The sequence below is a fragment of the Dipodomys spectabilis genome, unplaced genomic scaffold (genome assembly GCF_019054845.1).
Source record: "Dipodomys spectabilis isolate Male_0828 unplaced genomic scaffold, ASM1905484v1 ptg000404l, whole genome shotgun sequence".
Classification (NCBI taxonomy): Eukaryota; Metazoa; Chordata; class Mammalia; order Rodentia; family Heteromyidae; genus Dipodomys; species Dipodomys spectabilis.
The window spans coordinates 2,269,920-2,277,009 of NW_024871081.1; the positions used below are offsets into that span (position 1 = coordinate 2,269,920).

The window sequence follows — 7,090 nt, forward strand, 5'->3', positions numbered from 1 at the left end:
CTTATGGAAAATTAAATCCGACTCTAGAAACAATGTCAGAAATATAAAAGCCTCAATATGAATAATCTGGCAAATATACACCATCATCTACTCAGAAATTCAGTCTCTCTTTAAATATTTATTTGGTACAAAATAATAAAAATTTAATTAATGAATGTGACTTTTAAGTACCATCTGAAATACTCCTCGTGTATAGGATTGTATATGTTTTAGATGTCACCTAGACAGGAATTAAACATGCATGTAAAATTCAAATTTCCACAATTTAAGCTAGATTAGAGGAGTCATACCCTCCTGTAATGTGTGGTCCCTTCCACCTAATACCAAGAGTCATGTGCAATAATTTATTTTTTCATGTTAAGATGAGTGCTGAGTGTAGGATACACTTTGAATTATTATATTAATTTATTAAAATTAGTTTCACTTTTTTCTTTTCTATACCCGCAGAAAGTAAAATTATATATTAAACATTCAATATGAAGTAATCAATAACAAATAAACTATTATTAAAATGATATACTATTAAACTGTGATTTGAATTATAGTTCTAACAAATTGTGATGTAAACAACATTTAATATAATTATGGGTAATGTTTTTTAAACTTACCATCTTGTTAATGTTTTCTAATTGTGTCATTTGTTATTCTTGATCCATGTCATCTCTTCACCTCAAATGTTTAGTTTTCTATTTTATCTCTATTGGTTTGTTGATTATGCATTTTGTTTTCCTTTTTTGTGACTGACATGAGGCTGAAAATCTGTATGCTAGTTTATTACTTCCTACATTAAAATCAAATTGCTGCTCTCCACAGCTGTTCTACTTTTTTTGTATAGTTCAGAATTTCCCCTAGTGCCACCGACTGTATTGCTGCTCTCATATATTATATTTTATTTTTTATTTAAATTTTGTTGTCAAGGTAATGTACAGAGGGGTTATAGTTACATAATTAAGGTAATGAATTAATTTGTTTTCTAACTTGTTACCCCTTCACCCATTTTTCTCCCTCTTCCCTCCCAACGCACCTTGCAAGATCGTTTCCAACCTATTGTTTTGTGAATATCACTGTTGCATAGATTTTCCCTTTGTCCTTTGTCTCACTATTTTGTTTTTGTCCTTCCCCTTCCCCAGTTCAGATCAACATATTTAAAATACCCCAGGTATCAAAATCAAATACAGTGACTACAGGGGATAAACCATAGGTGGGGAAAACACAAAAGGATAAAAATAAATCACGTAGTACATTAAGAACAACAACAACAAAGAACATGTCTTGGAGTTCATTTCACTTAGAATCACCTTGTACGGTCATATGTACATAGCTATTGAGCTATTCTACTCATCTACTAAGATTATCCTTGATGTACACAATAATGCTCCCTCAGACCCAGTAATCCCACTTCTGGACATTTAACCAGATGACCACAAACAAAGCCACACTAAAGCTACCAGCACAATTATGGTTATCACAGTAATATTTACCATAGCTAAGATATGGAATCAACCCTGATGCCCCTCAGTAGATGAATGGATCAAGAAAATGATACACACACACTCACATACACACATACACACACATACTATGCTTCCATCAGAAAAAAAGATACCACCTCATTTGTAAGGAAATGGAAGGTCTTGGAAAACATCATATTAAGTGAAATAAGCCAGACTTAAAGAAACATAGTTCCCATGGTTTTCCTTATTTGTAATGATTAGTTTACATCAAGGATAATCTCATGTATTTTAATTTGACAGGTTTTTCTATGTTGAGCGTGCAACATTATTGCTATATTGTTTGTTATCATTTCTGTAAACTAGCAGGTATATTGAAAGAATTACATTCATCTTATCCATTACTGAAAGGAGAACAACTAAAAGAGCAACCCCTACTAGGAAGAACAACTCCTACTTACTTAGCTTCATTCCTATGTAAGGCCATTGTTGTCCCCTGTATCCTCATGTTGTACATTTCAACCATATACCTCATACTGTATATCTAGTATCTTCTACATTGTGAACAAAATGCCTGAGAAGTTCCACTTTGCTTTATTTAAAACAAAAAATTCTGTCTTAATATTTGAGGTTGGTGTGTGTGTGTGTGTGTGTGTGTGTGTGTGTGTGTGTGTGTGTGTGTGTGTGTTTACAAAGATCAGAACACAACACTTTTCTTCATTTCGAATACATCTTTCAGGTCATTGTAAGTTGTGGCTAATGGGAGCAGTCTCTTGTTATTTTAAGGATGAAACAGAAAAAGATATTTGTGCATGTACCACAGTTGCTTTATTATTCTGTAGTTGAACACTGTACATTGACTTATATCTTTGCTGCTCTTGTGAATAATGTGAATAACAATGAACTACAGATATATTTACGAGTTACCCAGAGAGAAATAATCACATGATTGGTGGGTCAGATGATATCTCAACTTTGGATTTCTTTAGAAACTTGCATACTACTTTCTATAATGAGAATATTAATCTGTTTTTTGACCAATAGTGTAGAAAATTTCCTTTTCTCCACACTCTCACCAACATTATTGCCTTTTATTCAAAGGTAATAAAGGGCAGATTTTAACTATCTGCAGTACCCTAAACTGGCCTTAGACTTAAATCCAACCTCCTAAATGCTTGGAATTACAATCCTTTACTACCATAACTGGTTCCATTGATTTTTTGATGAGTTATAATAGTTATGAAGTTGTATCATAGAAATTTTGAGTTATATTTCTCTAATAACTTCTGCTCAAAATCCATTAAGGCAGCATAGATGTTGTATTAAACATAACTCTGTAAACCCACAGGCAATTTTCAGGGCTTTATGGAGAACATGTATATTCAGACCTTTTGTCCATTTTTAATCCAGTTTCTGGTTAATCTCATCTTTAATCTCGCTAAACCAGATCAATAATTAATTCGAGGTAGTAGAAAAGAAAAAAAATGCAGCAACTCCTAACATTTTTCAGTTTTCAATAACATGGTATTGCTTAAATCATTTTCTGTTAACAACTGACACTATATAACTCAATTTAGTTAGAACTGTTACAAGGCTGTAGTTTATTTATTTTACATTGATTGCTCTTTCCAAAGCCTGTTTGTCTAATTTCCCTTGGTTTGTTTCAGTCTCAAGTAGCTCAGATTTCAAACTGAAGAATAAATGGAAGGAAGCAAACAAAAAAATTTACAGTTCCTCTCATCCGATGATGCCTGTAAAAGAATGAGGAAAGAGTTCATCCTTCCAAGGACCTATGATAGGACAACAAAAAAAGAATTTATTTTTCTATGTCTTCTTTATCTTTGCGATGTAACTTAAATGTTGTAAAACACATTATACTGCTCAGATACGTTTATGTTTTATCAGTTTTGCACATTTTTACACTATCAAGACATAAGATAACCAGTTTAATTTACAGCATGAGAAGTTATCCACCTAGCTTCCTTGGAAGCAGCATGATCAATAGATATTACTTCTGGTTGCTCACTACCTGTAATTGTTTCTGTACTACTTATCACATTCTATTTAGTATTTTAAAAAGACTGCTGGCTAAACTCAAAGCTCATTCCTAGAAGTTTATGTTAAGTATTTCACAAGTTTTATTCCCTTAATTGTTAATATAACATTTGCTATAATGCTAATGTTATTACCATTTTAGTGTTGGGAAAAATTGTAATTAAAGGCAGTAAGTGCATGGCCTAAAGACACACACAGTGAGGAAGGAAATGAGTCAAAGTTTCCGAAAGTCTTCCAGCAATACACAAAAGGTAGATAAAATCTCTCCATTCTATGACACTCTCAATTCAATATTCATATTGTCCAAGAAATAATAGCATACTAAATATTGCCCATGGTGATTGTTTTCTGTCACATTTGCCTTCAGCACAGATTGTGTTGGTGACATTGGGTTATCATGCACAGAACTGAGCTTATACATTGAGGTCCAAAGAGAGGCAAATATCTTCTGTCCCACAATTACAGTATCCTTTTTAAAAAGTACTAAAACTTTTCAATATAATCACCTACTGTCTTATAAGTATCCAAAAATAAAAAATCATAAATAATAACTCCAAAATGCTTTAAAATTGGAGATGCTAAAACATGCCCCTCTGAAGTAAATTTTCTTCTACTTTTAACGTTATTCTGAAAGCCTTTGCTGGTTTGTCATACCTATAATCCTAACTACTTGGGATATCTACTCAGGAGCCTGAGATCTGTGGATAAAAGTTGGAAGCAAATCAGGGCAAAATAAATTCATGAGATTATTTTTCAAAAATTTTAATGAACCTGCAAAGGGCCAAGAATGGAGATGTAGCTCATTTAGTAGCTCACCAATCTAGAGAGAAAAGGCCTAGCAAGACCTTGAAGCCCTGATTTCAAACTCTGAGCACACCAACACACATGCAAATGCTTGAGCACATGCGTGCGTTCACACACATATTTATTCAAAATACCTTCATATCCGAGTTTTTCATGAATTTCTTTGCTAACGATATTATATGAGTAAAATAAAGGAAATAAACTCTTCCATCTCAGAACAATTTTACTTTCTTATTGTAAAAATACTGTACAGAGGGGTAACACTTACATGTGCAAGGTAATGAGTACATTTCCTAAGAAGTGTTGTTACCTCCTCCTTTATTGGTTCCCTACCATCCCTTCCCTCCCACCTCCACAAGTCCATTAACCTCCTCCCTTTCCCCGCCTCAATTGTAAAATTCACTTTACAAAATAGTGTCTTGTGCATCTCATTGTTACAATGGGTCAACCTGTATCCCTATTTAAGGATTTTTTTTTTCCTTCCCCTCAGAAAATTAGAGGAAAATATATACAAGAAGTAGGCACACCAACTTCAAATACAGTGAAAACAGGTGTTATAGCATGGGGGAGGAACATATAAAGAAACAAAAACAAAAATAACACACTGCACGTTACAAGTACATGAGAAACGATATCAAGAAAAAAAAAAAAAAAACCACTTGTGTCCCTAACTTGGGGTTCATTTCCCTTAACATAATCTTTTTTTTTTTTTTAGCTTTTTTGTTTGTTTGTTTTGGTCGGTCGTGGGGCTTGAACTCTGGGCCTGGGTGCTGTCCCTCAGCTCTTCAGCTCAAGGCTAGCGCTCTACCACTTGAGCTACAGCGCCACTTCCGGTTTCCTGGTGGTTTATTTTAGATAGGAGTCTCATGGTCTCTCCTGCCGGGGCTGGCTTTGAACCGCGATCCTCAGACCTCAGCCTCTTGAGTAGCTAGGATTACAGGCGTGAGCCACCAGCGCCCGGCCCTTAACATAATCTTATCTGGTCATATACACATAACTTTTGACCTTTTCTGCTTATCCCAGACATATATTAGTTATTGAAAATTAGAGAAACCATGGGACCTATGTTTCTTTAGACTTGGCTTACTTCACTTAATAATTTTTTTTCCAAGTCTTTCCATTTCCTAACAAATTGGGCGATGGAATTCTTCAGGAATTTGCCTGTCATCTTTGGGCAGGGGCCATGCTAATCTTCTCTGTATCATTTAAATGTTAGTGAATATGATGCTGAATTGAGCACAGAACATTTTTATATATAAATTGTAGTTGATTTTTTAAACTAGACAAATCAACAAAAAGTAAGTTTAAAAGAATTGTTGTGAAATTTGAGAACCATGTACTTCTTACATAAGTACACATTTAAGAATAAAGTCAAGATTTACATGTCAAAAACAAAATAAATCCAGATATTTGTTGTTCAAGAGATGTGTAGGAGGAGGAAATCAATTATTCTATACAAGGGACCTGTCATAATGAACACTGCAGCAAGTGTTAAGGTTTGTTAAAAGTTTTAATGTTTTAAATATATTTACTTTTGGATATTTGCTTATATATGCCAAAACTGGGACTGTATGACAGGTCATAATACTTTTCTATAAAGTATTTAAGATTTATGGTAGCAGATAAATACTACTAAGTATGTACATTTCAGAGTTTATAGAAACTTTACTAATGAGAAGTTGCAAAGTCTTTGTGTAAAGGAGCAGAATAAAGAGTTGACTATGTTAACTACACAGTTTCTGTTAAAACTGTAGGCCTTCCTTACTTTATATGTTAGTGAGGAACAAATGATGATATAAGCCATATACAAATTATGAGATGAACTATAAATGGTAATCTTAGTGGGTGACTTTAAACACTACTCATAGCCTGTAAAATTCTTGTTGAACATCATAATCTTAGCCAGTGTTAAATGTAAAGAAATATGACAATAATAAAATCTAATTTGTAGTACACTTCAAATACTGAAAACACTGGTAATTGTTTTGTTTTTTATTTTATTATTCGTTAATATTTAATTATTGGTTTTCTTTATTTGTAGCATTGTTTTCCTTGTTGTAATATAATAGAACTTTTTGTAAGTTGTCATTAGGAGGTACTTTGAGAAGGTTACTGGGATGGCCACACCGTTTTTTATAGGTGCATGTGAATTTATAAAGAGGAAAATTAAGAACAAAATATGTATTTAAAAAATGATTAAGTAGAGTCTGATTCAGGAGTGTTGATAAATGTCCACACCTAAAATATTAGCCCTAGGCTGAAGCAGAGTTATTACAGAGTTGAGGTCACAAAAGTGAGAGACTGTGTTTTGTTTTGTTTTTTATTTTTATTTTTATTTTGTTGGTCATGGGGCTGGAACTCTGGGGCCTAGGTGCTGTCCCTCAGCTCAAGGCTAGTGATACCACTTGAGCCACAGCACCACTTCCATCTTTTTCTGCTAATATGATGCTGAGAAATCAAACCCAAGGCCTCATGCATGCAAGGCAGGCACTCTACCATTGAGCCACCTTCCCAGTACCTGAAAGACTGGGTTTTAAAAAATCATCTAAAAAACATTTGCTTTCTACTTTGGATTATATAATGAAATATATGAGTATTTTTGATGTTTTTGTGCATTGCCATACTTCTAAATTAATACTAACTTTACCTACTTTATCCTTGTCAAAGTCATGAAATATCTCTGGGAGTTTGCTTCTGTGAAGATTGTTTTTGCATTTATAATTTCTTCTGAGTTATTTTTATTTTTTATCAAAATCACTTTATATTTCATGTTGATGCGT

General features: G+C 33.4%; 1 pseudogene; it reads right to left on the reverse strand.

The window, feature by feature from the left end:
- Nucleotides 1–5,437: 5,437 nt before the first annotated feature.
- On the reverse strand, nucleotides 5,438–5,550 carry LOC122096944 (annotated as a pseudogene).
- Nucleotides 5,551–7,090: the final 1,540 nt, after the last annotated feature.